Raw genomic sequence first — 10,879 nt, forward strand, 5'->3', positions numbered from 1 at the left:
ATAAATGCCTGATTGGTTGAGTGCTGCAGAGATGGTTATCCTTCTGAAAGAGGAACTCTAGAGCTCTGTCAGTGATCATCGGGTTCTTGGTCACCTCTCTGACCAAGGCCCTTCTCCCCCGATTGCTCAATTTGGCTGGGTGGCTAGCTCTAGGAAGAGTCTTGGTGGTTCCAAACTTCTTCGGTAGTGCTGGAGAATTTTGTTTTGCTACCCTTCCCCAGATCTGTGCCTCGAACATAATCCTGTCTCGGAGCTCTACGGACAATTCCTTCAACCTCATGGCTTGGTTTTTGTTCTGACATGCACTGTCAACTGTGGGACCTTATATAAACAGGTGTGTGCACATCATATCCAATCAATTTCAAGGCTCATAGCAAAGGATTTGAATATTTATGTAAATAAGGTATATTCCCTTTTTTTTAATACATTTGCAAACATTTCTAAACCTGTTTTTGCTTTGTCATTATCGGGTATTGTGTAGATTGATGAGGGGGAAAAAACAATTCCTTTTAGAATAAGGCTGTAACGTTACAACGTCTCAAATGTCAAGGGGTCTGAATAGTTTCAGAATGCACTGTACATGTTTTTTTAATGTTTAACGTTGTAGATGTTGTAACACACCTCTTTTAAAATAACCAATATTATACTATTTTGTGGACTGAATCCTCTTTTGCATTCACATTGCTATGTTTTGAAAAGAACCAACATCTTTTTCCAACATTCACTCAATGCAGGACAAGCCACTCAATCACAATGTGTTATGGGACAGCTAGATATACATACTTACAGTTTGGAAGCGAATAGATTGCTTTTAGTTCAAATATGAGACATAACTGTAATCAGAAGATACGTGTAGATTAACGTGTAAATATTATTGGTAACAGAACAAATAGCAATTGAGTAACTGCAGATTAAATAATGCTGTAATTGAACATTTTACACCCAATGTAGGCTACTTCCCCTTTAAGAGCTAGAATAGATTTTATAGGTTGTGATTCTCACCAAATATGTTGTCTTCTCACACTAGTCAAACCCCACGATCAATAAACAGCTTATAAAACTCTCTTAGCATATAGAGCACATATTGCAAACCAATAATCTGAACTAAAAACTCCATACATTTTGGAATTTCTGTGCATCCTTGACAATTGCTAGTCAATATCCAAAAACAGCTCACATTTGTTTTCTTCCATCATCTCTCGTGGCACCAATGTAAGGGTTTATGGCAGGGGAAACGGTGTTGCTGTAGTCTAGTGTGTTGTGTGGGAATAGTTACAAGCGAACCTGGGGACTTTTGTGTTTACATTGACCTAAAAATGGGAACCGGACCACAGAATTCAAGCGAACCCAACTCAGACCACCTCTCGAGATAATCTCTGTTCGGTTCGCTTCGGGGGCTCTTTTGAGGGGTTTGAGTTTCTCTGTAGTGTTAACAATGTACAATAAATTAAGCGAACTGCACAGAGTTCACAAATATTGGCTGAAAGGGAACAAATGTGAAAACACCCTCTGTTGTGTCCTTTTGGGGTAACGGTTAGATCTGCTTTCCAAACAGTCAATTGTTTGGTAAATGGTTATTACTTACCATCTTTGTTTTCTGGAAATGTGAAGTGTGGTTTGTGACACTATTGTAATTAGTCATTTTGAAATGTCAAAGATGTCACTGGACATTCAGTAAACATTACTCATTGCATCTTTAAGCACTGTACAGCAAAGCTATTTTGTCAACACAAAGATGTGATGGAAAGGATTTGTTATATTGATTCTGTGCTGATCATTTTCATTCTTTAGCTGTCTCGTTATCAATGCAAAAGTTTTAAAGTGTTTATATACAGTTGTCTTACAATAAAAGTATCTTGACTTTGACTTGTGTGTTGTTTCCGCTGAAGTTTCTCCACAGTAACTGCGTTTCCATCCACAGTTTTTATGCAAGTAAAGCCATGCCGTATAAAAATGAAGACGTGGGATTAAAACGCGACGTGTCGCCACAGACAATTTGTTCTTTCAACATGGTGGGATCTTTAAAAAATATATCCCACAGTTGCAGTGGAAACTCCTTTTTATGGGCAAATATTTATATAATAAGCCAAATTAAATATGTCAAATTAAACTTGGGAGTCACGTGATGACATGCTATGTTGTACTACCAGTGCGATGTAGAAAAGCATTTGCGTTTATAAGCAGATTTAAATAACTTCATGGTCAAGTGATGGACGGTGATGAAGTTGATGCACATTTCCAATACATAGCAAGTGGTTTATTTATTTTTGGTTTCATGAGCTGAAATAAAAGATCCCTGAAATGATCCATACTCACAAAAAGCTTATTTCTGTCAAATGTTGTCCACAAATTTGTTTACATCCCTGTAAGTGAGCATTTCTCCTTTGCCAAGTGAATCCATCCACCTGACAAGTGTTGCATATCAATGAGATGATTAAACAGTATGGTCATTACACAGGTGCACCTTTTGCTGGGGACTTGAGGCTGCTTCACCAAAGTACTGAGTAAAGGGTCTGAATACAAATTATGTGATCCTTCCTTAACCCATAGGAAGTCCCACCCAGTTGACTACCTCAAGATGGTGAAAGTCCTCGATGGCGCTGCCCATGCTAAAACGGGCTTTTGGGCCCCGAGTCCTCCATATCTGTAATTGAAACACCTTTGGTGGGAAAATGTGCTTGTTTTTTAATTCAGATTTGAGAATATTCACATAAATCTGTTGCCAATTGGATGGAAACGTAGCTTATGATGATTATCATGTCATACAGTGGGGCAAAAAAGTATTTAGGCAGCCACCAATTGTGCAAGTTCTCCCACTTAAAAAGATGAGAGGCCTGTAATTTTCATCATAGGTACACTTCAACTATGACAGACAAAATGAGAGAAAAATATATCCAGAAAATCACATTGAAGGATCTTTAATGAATTTATTTGCAAATTATGGTGGAAAATAAGTATTTGGTCACCTACAAACAAGCAAGATTTCTGGCTCTCACAGACCGGTAACTTCTTCTTTAAGAGGCTCCTCTGTCCTCCACTTGTTACCTGTATTAATGACACCTGTTTGAACTTGTTATCAGTATAAAAGACACCTGTCCACAACCTCAAACAGTCACACTCCAAACTCTACTATGGCCAAGACCAAAGAGCTGTCAAAGGACACCAGAAACAAAATTAAAATAAGAATAACAATTCACAGATTAGTATAGATGTTTTTATTGGATTGACATACTTTCACCAATGTATGTTTTTTTATTATTACTTACTCACAAAGCCCTTTATACAATTCCCCTACCACAACTGTTCTGTACCGCTAATATACATTTTGATGTTAATCAGTAATGGCTAGAGTGTGCATCTCAGTGAACTTCATCAGCTAGGCCTTGGAAAGGTGCCTTTTGTAGAGGTGGATGACAATGAGGGAGAGAGGATATTAACACAAGTAGATTTGTTTGGTTGATCTTGGAAACCTGTTACAAGTCTGAAAAGCTCTGTGCTCAGCCAAATATGCATTATGTCTTGTTTATGAATGGAGTGAGAAACTAAATGGTTTCTGAAAGGCAACTTCCCTTCCCTTTTTTAAAATAATTTTTTAACTTGGGTGAAATATGTGACAGTGCATGAACTAGACCGCCACCCTAAGCCTGTATGGTGGTATGTTGATTTACATGGTCTCCATGATGGCCTTAGCCTTATCACGGATTATGAGGCCGTAAGGGTTGAACCAGGTGCGCAGTTCCTCCGTCTTGTCCTCGAGGCTGCTGCGGAGGTTCTCGGTGGTCTTCTCCAGCTGCTCGCGGACCTCCTCAGCCCGGGACTCAAGCTTGTCCTTCACCTGATATAATAAATGCCATTTAGGTGCAGCTAGTTGTAATATAATACAGTGTCAAGAAAAAGTATGTGAACCCTTTGGAATTACCTGGATTTCTGCATAAATTGGTCATCACATTTGATCTGATCATCTTAGTCACAAAAATAGACATCTTAAACTAATGACACACAAACAATTATACATTTTCATGTCTTTATTGAACACACCGTGTAAACATTCACAGTGTAGGGTGGAATAAGTATGTGGACCCTTGGATTTAATAACTGGTTGACCCTCCTTTGGCAGCAATAACCTCAACCAAACGTTTTCAGACATGCACAACGGTCAGGAGGAAATTTGGACCATTCGTCTTTAAACGGTTTCAGTTCAGCAATATTCTTAGGGTGTCTGGTGTGAACCACTCTCGAGGTCATGCCACAACATCTTATTCGGGTTGAGGTCAGGACTCTGACTGGGCCACTCCAGAAGGCGTATTTTCTTCTGTTGAAGCCAATTCTGTTGTTGATTTACTGTGTTTTGGGTCGTGGTCATGTTGCGTCACCCAACTTCTGTTGAGCTTCAATTGGTGGACAAATAGCCTTACATTCTCCTGCAAATTGTCTTGCTAAACTTGGGAATTGATTGTTCCATTGATGATAGCAAGCTGTCCAGGCCTTGAGGCAGAAAAGCAGCCCCAAACCGTGATGCTCCCTCCACCATACTTTACAGTTGGGATGAGGTTTTGATGTTGGTGTGCTTTTTTTCTCCACACATAGTGTTGTGGGTGTTCCTTCCAAACAAGTCAACTTTAGTTTAATCTGTCCACAGAATATTTTGCCAGAAGAGCTGTGGAACATCCATGTGTTCTTTTGCAAACTTCAGATGTGCAGCAATGTTTTTTTTGGACAGCAGTGGCTTCTCCCGTGGTGTTCTCCCATCAACACCATTCTTGTTTAGTGTTTAACGTATCGTAGACTTATCAACAGAGATGTTAGCATGTTCCAGAGATTTCTGTATGTTTTTAGCTGACACTCTAGGATTCTTCTTAACCTCATTGAGCATTCTGCACTGTGCTCATGTAGTCATCTTTGCAGGACGGCCACTCCTAGGGAGAGTAGCAACAGTGCTGAACTTTCTCCATTTATAGGTAATTTGACTTACCGTGGACTGATGAACATCAAGGCTTTTCGAGATACTTTTGTAACCCTTTCCAGTCAACGACTCTTAATCTTAGGTCTTCTGAGATCTCTTTCATTAGAGGCATGGTTCACATCAGGCAATGCTTCTTGTGAATAGCAAACTCAAATTTTGTGAGTATTTTTTACAGGGCAGGGAAGCTCTAACCAACACCTCCAATCTCGTCTCATTGATTGGACTCCAGGTTAGCTGACTCCTGACGCCAATTAGCTTTTGGAAAAGTCATTAGCCTAGGGGTTCACATACTTTTTCCAACCTACACTGTGAATGTTTTAAATGATGTATTCAATATAGACAAGAAAAATACAATAATTTGTTTGTTATTAGTTTAAGCACACTGTGTTTGTCTATTGTCTATTGTTATGACAAATTTATGCAGAAATCTAGGTAATTCCAAAGGGTTCACATACTTCTTCTTGCCACTGTATATTCCATGTAGCAGACACTTTTATCCAAAGCGCTTGCAATCATGCATACATTTATTTGTATGGGTAGCCCCAGCGGGAATCGAACCCACAATTATTGGCAATGCAAGCACCTTACTCTACTCACTGAGACAGACAGTGCTCACCTTTTCAGCCTGGGTCGCCAGCAGCTTGCTGAGGGTAGCCATCTTATCCTCAGCGCGCGCTCACGGATCTGGACATAGTAAGGCTCAACGCGATCCATCACGGATTCCACGCCAGAGGTGGTTCGAGACTGCAACTCCTCGAAATAGGTGGTCACTTTGCTAAAAAGAGTGAAGAGGAAGGAGATGTCAAAGACAGGTACTGGTCAAAGTAAGGTAAAGCATTCCATTTCATTAGAACTTGTTTGCAGTTAAATGCCTCCCTCTATGTGCACGACTACTTATGTGACAGACAAATAGTATTGAATGTTTTTTTTTTTTTTAATCGGTGAACAATACATGATGAATTATGACATAACAGCCAACATTTAGACACAATAAGACAATGCTTTAAATCTAAAGACTTCAATCTTCAATCAAACTTCAATCTAAAGACTTGAATACTTTAATTGATTTAGTCTGGCAAACAGCTCCTGCCTTCTCTCTGTCACACCTGCAAATCTCCTGGGTGTCTTTGCTCAGGCGCTTGTTCAGCTTGCGGCTATAGGTGTTGACCCTGTGACTGACGTCATTGGCATTCTGCTCCAACATGGTCTGGAGTTCCAGTGTGTACACTGTGGTACGGTCTTTAGCTTCAGTCATGTGAGCCTGCAACTTGTTAACAAGGAGCTGCACTTCCTTGCCCAGACGTTCAGCGGCGTCCTTAGCGAGAGGTCCCAGTTTGGTCTTCATATCATCACTGTACATATTCAGCTCAGACATGGTATCTGTGATCAGGGTACTGGGAGGGAAAACAGACAGGTTTATTAACACATAGATCCTATTAAATTACTATTTAATTTGTAATGTAACAATGTAAACACCTGCTCTTTCCATGACATACTGACCAGGTGAATCTGACTCAACTCAATATTAGGAAGGTGTTCTTAATGTTTTGTACACTCAGTGGACATTTATCAAATACATCAGAATAGGTGAGTGTTATTCTTTGGACTGGGTGAAAATATACATTTTAAAATATTTTATTTTAACAGGGAAGACATATTGAGATGTACGTCTCTTTTACAAAAGCGCCCTGTATATACAACCTAAATATACACATGATACCCAAACAATACAGTGCATTCTGAAAGTATTTGACTTTTTCCACATTTTGTTACGTTATAGCCTTATTCAAACATTTATGAAATTAAATGTTTTCCTCATAAATCTACACACTATACCCCATAATGACAAAGCAAGCGCAGGTTTCTCAAAATTTGAAAAAATATAAAACCAAGAACCTGATGGTCACTCTGAAAGAGCTCTAGAGTTCCTCTGTGGAGATGGAACAACCTTCCAGAAGGACAACCATCTCTGCAGTACTCCACCAATCAGGCCTTTATGGTAGTGGCCAGACGGAAGCCACTCCTCAGTAAAAGGCACATGACAGCCTGTTTGGAGTTTGGCAGGCACCTAAAGGACTCTCAGACCATGAGAAACCAGATTCTCTGGTCTGATGAAACCAAGATTAAACTATTTGGCCTGAATGCCAATCATTACTTCTGGAGGAAACCTGGCACCATCCCTAAGGTGAAGCATGGTTGTGGCAGCATCATGCTGTGGGGATGTTTTTCCGCAGCAGGGACTGGGAGACTAGTCAGAATCGAGGGGCAAGATAAACGGAGCAAAGTGCAGAGAAATCCTTTGATGAAAACCTGCTCCAGAGCGCTCAGGACCTCAGACTTGGTTGAAGGTTCACCTTCCAACAGGACAACAACCCTAAGCAAACAGCCAAGACAACGCAGGAGTGGCTTCGGGACGGGTTTCTGAATGTCCTTGAGTGGCCCAGCCAGAGCCCGGATTTGAACCCGATCGAACAGCCCAGGAGAGACCTGAGAATAGCTGTGCAGCAACTCTCCCCAGGCTGAGAGGATCTGCAGAGAAGAATGGGAGAAACTCCCCAAATACAGGTGTGCCAAGCTTGTAGTAGCATACACAAGAAGATTCGATGCTGCAATCGCTGCCAAATGTGCTTCAACAAAGCACTGAGTAATGTGTCTGAATACTTATGTAAATGTTACATTTTAATCCATTTAGAATAACAAAATGTGGGAAAAGTCAAGGGGTCTCAAAACTTTCTGAATGAACTGTATATGTATACACATTAAAATACAAAAACACAGTAATGGGAAGAACAAAGAAAACATTGCAAATCACCCAGAAAAACAGATACATTCCTCCACAAGTCAGTCCCCAATCAATACTTTAAATTGCACGAACGGCACCAGAACATCAAGATGAAATGTATTTAGAATTTTGTTCTAGCAATACGGTGCATTAAAACTAAAAGCAGATTCACCTAGCTCGGTGGAGACCCTAGGAACCTCAAGAGTTAACCAATCCTGTGAACGGGTCAGACAACTCAGGTGACTATACTTCAATAGCAAAGTTATATAAGACAGACGTTTATGAAGTAGGGCCTTGTAAACAAAAAGGGAGTAATGTAGAGATCTACAGGTCTTTAGCGAAGTCCAGCCAACTTTTTGATACAGGATGCAGTGATTAGTATCAAAACTGTCACTTGTAACAAAACAAAGGGCACTATGGAAGATGGCATCCAAATGTTTAAAAGTAGTAGCAGCTGATAATATCACCTTAATCAAGAACAGATAAAAAGGTTGACTGAATAATCTGCGTCCTACTGCTTAGAGAAAGGCAATATCTGTTTCTGTAGAAAAAGACAACTCTAAATCTCAACTCATCTAGATGTTTTTTAAACGTCAAATCCATATCAATCCAAATGCCTAAGTATTGATATGCGGGAACACGTCCGATTGGAGAACCATCTAATGAGTCAACATGTAGTTCATCTGAAGCATCCTTACGAAAGTCTGAAAACAACATGTATTTAGTTTTGTCTGTAATTAGCACAAGTTTTAAATCATTAAGGGATTCCTGCATAGTTGTAAAATCTGACTTAGGTTTTGACACAGCCAAATCAACAGCCGGGGCAATAGCATACATAATAGTATCATCTGCATATAGATGAAGTTTAACATTTTTAACAGATTGACCAATGGTGTTTATATAAATAGTGGAGAACAGGTCCCAAAATCGTCTCCTGTGGTACACCTTCATGTACAAGAAATTCAGACTTAACCCCATCAATCACGATGGCCTGAGTTCTGTCACTAAGATAACCATGAACAGGTGTGAGAGCTTAGGCCTATTGAGGACAACTTATTCAATAATCATGATCAACAGTATCAAAATCTTTCAACGGGTCCAAAAACAAAGCAGCACATTTCATTTTGCGTCTAAAGATCATTAACAACTAAATTGGTTGCTGTAATAGTGTAATGCTCAGGCATAAACCCTGATTGATTTACATTCAAAAACATTTCTCAGATAAAAAAAGAGCAAAGTTCTACATTTACCAAGGATTCAAGAATCATAGCTAGACAAGGAACACTACTATTCCCGACCAGCACAAGAGCTGATTTCCATAATTTTGTAATATTTCCTGATAATGTTATAAATAGAAAATGTGTGTTATTGAGCCAACAATAATGGGCGCTGCACACTTAAGCAGACCAGGATCCAATTTTTCGACCCCGGTGGATTTCTTGTTGTCTATTGCTAGCAAAGCATCCAGGACCTCTTTTTCTGTAAATAGGCAAAAAAAAAAGCTTTGACTATAATTTCTCTGATCATTCAGCAAGTTTCCTCTATCAGCATCATTGTGAATAGGCTTTGAAATAACTTCTAAGAGCCTCCTGAAATAAAGTGGTGACAATATGCATCCCTTTTGTCCTGTAATAAGGCCAGTTTCTGAATTAAATTTGTTGTTGCAGAGGAGGAAGTAGAACTCTTCAGGGATTGACAGTTTTACAGAATTTAGCCAGGTTCCCATAAAAATCCGAAAGAGCGGTTACATAATCATTTAGCCTTTCTGATTTGACTTACACAATGATTCCTCAGTTGCTTAAAAGCTTGCCAGTCCGGGCCTAAACCTGTGTGCTTGACCTTGACCCAAGCATCATCTCTTACTTGAATGATAATTCCAGAATGTACCAGGCATTTGATCTACCTTTAACCCTTAACTTTTTGAAGGGAGCATGATTATCCACAATAGTATTGAAGACATCTGCAAAAAGGCTTGAAGCTAAATGCACATCAGGGAGATATTTCATCATATTTCTTAAAATGTTTTTGCCAGGATTAATGGCCAACTGTAGGAAAGTAAAGGTAAATTGGCACAGAAATAAACTCACTCCAGTTCTCTGCTGAGATACGACCACCTGATGTTCTTCACCTTCTCATCAGCCTTAGTGTTCAGATCTGCCATGTAGTCCTTAAACTGGTCAATTGTCTTTTCCCAGGGAGTTTGGGGCTCATCCTGCATGGGTAGCACCCATGCATGGCAGCCTATAGTTAAGAGAATGGAGCAATCGATTGATTAAAACCAGTTGTCATTTGTATTGCCCCTGTCAATTATCCTGTTGAGTAATGTTTCAGAAAACATATGTTTTTCTAGAGCTGATGATTGATTATCTTAGGTAGGCGGCATCCCAAATGGTAACCTATTCCGTATTTAGTGTACTACTTTTGACCAGGCTGTATAGGGAATAGTGTGGTATTTTGGACACACTCAGTAGAAGTAAAAGGTCACCTGAGAGGACTGCTAGAGCCAGGATTACTGCGACAACCTTCATGGTGATCTGCTGACAATACACCTGTGAACACAATGGAGAATATCTGTTTATACAACAGTAATATACCACTCTGATTCAGTGATTTTATAACAATATTATATACAGGATCACTGATTTGTGTTATATACAGAATCACTGATTTATGACAATGATATACAGGACTTTATAAATGCCCTTATTCATGCACTGGAACTTTCTTAGTTTACAAAAACAAACCGAGCACTACTTACACAACATGGAATCAATGAATATTAGTAGTATTCACACTTTTCTTGTTTACGGAGGTACGAATCGTATAATTTTGTCTATCTTGAAAGGTAAACAACAATGATCGGGTGATTAAAAAATAAGATACATTAAGTAAATAACTGACCTTCGAGATCCTCTGTGGTGATGTTACGGTAAGTCAACACTGACAGACGCTCACTGAGTATTTATACAACTTTGATTGCTCTGAAGTGATCCCATAAAAGCACGGTGAATGGCCAACCTGTGTCCGAAGTTCCCAGTGCGTTGTCATTTTTATTGCTGGATTATAATTTTGTTCCACGTCGCACCATCAAGCTGTTATCACTGTCAAACGCTATCAAGCACCCTCAAAAGAAC

The 10,879-nt window shown here is 39.5% G+C and overlaps 1 pseudogene across 1 annotated transcript; it reads right to left on the bottom strand.

Moving 5' to 3' along the window:
• Positions 1–3,200: 3,200 nt before the first annotated feature.
• Positions 3,201–10,595, bottom strand: LOC124043702 (annotated as a pseudogene). Its single transcript, XR_006840372.1, has 6 exons — positions 10,504–10,595; positions 10,231–10,294; positions 9,833–9,986; positions 6,070–6,357; positions 5,580–5,738; positions 3,201–3,835 (listed from the first exon to the last, which is right to left on the bottom strand). The product of XR_006840372.1 is annotated as an apolipoprotein Eb-like (transcript).
• Between the last annotated feature and the right edge of the window lie 284 nt (positions 10,596–10,879).

This window comes from Oncorhynchus gorbuscha, linkage group LG09, assembly GCF_021184085.1.
Source record: "Oncorhynchus gorbuscha isolate QuinsamMale2020 ecotype Even-year linkage group LG09, OgorEven_v1.0, whole genome shotgun sequence".
Lineage (NCBI taxonomy): Eukaryota > Metazoa > Chordata > Actinopteri > Salmoniformes > Salmonidae > Oncorhynchus > Oncorhynchus gorbuscha.